A 2,770-nucleotide genomic window follows, 5' to 3' on the forward strand; every position below is an offset into this window, starting at 1 on the left:
GCACAAGACATAGCACAAGACATAGCACTAGACATAGCACTAGACATAACACTAGACATAGCACTAGACATAGCACTAGACATAGCACTAGACATAACATAAGACATAGCACTAGACATAGACATAGCACTAGACATAACACTAGACATGGCACAAGACATAGCACAAGACATAGCACTAGACATAGCACTAGACATCGCACTAGACATAGCACTAGACATAGCACTAGACATAACACTAGACATAGCACTAGACATAGCACTAGACATAGCACTAGACATAGCACTAGACATAACACTAGACATAGCACAAGACATAGCACAAGACATAGCACTAGACATAGCACTAGACATAGCATTAGACATAGCACTAGACATAGCACTAGACATAACATAAGACATAGCACTAGACATAGCACTAGACATTGCACTAGACATAGCACTAGACATAGCACTAGACATAGCACTAGACATAGCACTAGACATAGCACTAGACATAACACTAGACATAGCACTAGACATAACACTAGACATAGCACTAGACATAGCACTAGACATAGCACTAGACATAACACTAGACATAGCACTAGACATAGCACTAGACATTGCACTAGACATAGCACTAGACATAGCACTAGACATAACACTAGACATAGCACTAGACATAACACTAGACATAGCACTAGACATAGCACTAGACATAGCACTAGACATAGCACTATTGCTCCTCTATTGTTCTTCAGGCAACGGAGTGAGCATAGAGATCCTATTAAATTCCTAATTCTATGGGGGGAGGCCAATGACATCAAGGGTTCCCATCAGCAGGGCCGGATTAAGAAAATGTAGGGCCCGGGGCTTTTGGTTTCCTGGCACACCATCATTTTTGCGGTAAACAAATCCTTGCACCAAGATGCCCATTGTAAATGTACTGTCGAAGAAAAAGACCCTTTGCAATAAAGCCATAATAACACGTGCCATGTGATATAGGCTACAGATGAGCAGAGGCGTTTCTAGGATATCCACACATGGGATTTTGTTGTTGTTTTTTTTGCTGGGTCTGAAAAACAAAAAGCCTTAAAAAAAATATGTAGTTTACATGACAGAGGACATTAGCTGAATCTTTTTTAATAACACACATATGACTGAAATGAGTGCCTAATCTGACTGACAAACTGAGATCAATCTAGTCTTGAATTGAAACACACATTAGCCCAGGCCAATGAAGCGACACACAGATTGTATAATATTTTAGGAGGCAATATATATAATATACAGTATATATATCATAGGATACTAAATAACATTTCCAGTGGCACAGTGACTCACCTAATGATGAAGTTGAAGCCATAGGCTACCCACTCACGGTGATGGCCGATGCGCTCATCGTGGAAATAGCCTGTCTCGAGATGAGCTACTTTGAAAAACAGTGCTCCTGTTCGCAAAAAGAATTGGGAGCTGTTGATAAAAATAGTTTCCTTTGGTTCTACAGACAGATCAGTATTTTCTTTCCAAACTGTACGCTTTTCCTGCAGCTGTATTTGAGTCTGCAAAAACAGACAGCCGCAATAAAAAACAAAAAAACGAAATAGTTTGGGTGGCCATTTGAATAATTGTTCAGCAGCCTAATGACTTGGGGGGTAGAAGCTGTTAAGGAGCCTTTTGGTCCAATACTTGGCGCTCCGGTACCGCTTGCAGTGCGGTAGGAGAGAGAACAGTCTATGACTTGGGTTACTGGAGTCTATGACAATTATTTGGGTCTTCCTCTGACACCGCCTGGTATAGAGGTCCTGGATGTCAGGAAGTTTGGCCACAGTGATGTACTGGGCCGTACTCACTACCCTCTGTCGAGTCTTTCGGTCAGATGCCGAGCAATTGCCATACCAGGCGGTGATGCAACCGGTCAGGATGCTCTCGATGGTGTAGCTGTAGAACTGTTTTAGGATCTGAGGACCCATGCCTCCGAGGCAGAAAAGGTTTTGTTGTGCCCTCTTCACGACTGTCTTGGTGTGTTTAGACCATGATAGTTTGTTGGTGATGTGGACACCAAGGAACTTGAAACTCTAGACCTGCTCCACTTCAGCCCTGTCAATGTTAATGGGGGGCCTGTTTGGCCCTCCTTTTCCTGTAGTCCACGATCAGCTCCTTTGTCTTGCTCACATTGAGGGAGAGGTTGTTGTCCTGGCACCGCACTGCCAGGTCTCTGACCACCTTCCTATATATATACTGTTGTGTTGTCAGCAAACGTAATGACGGAATTGGAGTCATGCTTGGCCACGCAGTCGCGGGCGAACAGGGACTACAGGAGGGGACTAAGCACGCACCCCTGAGGGGTCCCAGTGTTGAGGATCAGCGTGGCAGATGTGTTGTTGCCTACCCTTACCACCTGGGGGTTGCCCGTCAGGAAGTCCAGGATCCAGTTGCAGAGGGAGATGTTTAGTCCTAGGGTCCTTAGTTTAGTGATGAGCTTTGTGGGCACTATGGTGTTGAACACTGAGCTGTAGTCAATGAGCAGCATTCTCACATAGGTGTTCCTTTTGTCCAGGTGGGAAAGGGCAGTGTGGAGTGCGATTGAGATTTAGTCATCTGGGGATCTGTTAGGGCGGAATGCGAATTGGAGTGGGTCTCGGGTTTCTGGCATGATGGTGTTGATGTGATCCATGACCAGCCTTTCAAAGCACTTCATGGCTACCAACGTGAGTGCTACGGGGCAGTAATCATTTAGGCAGGTTACCTTCGCTTCCTTGGGCACAGGGACTATGGTGGTCTGTTTG

Source organism: Oncorhynchus mykiss, chromosome 10 (assembly GCF_057628025.1).
Source record: "Oncorhynchus mykiss isolate SJ-2025 chromosome 10, ASM5762802v1, whole genome shotgun sequence".
NCBI classification, from domain to species: domain Eukaryota; kingdom Metazoa; phylum Chordata; class Actinopteri; order Salmoniformes; family Salmonidae; genus Oncorhynchus; species Oncorhynchus mykiss.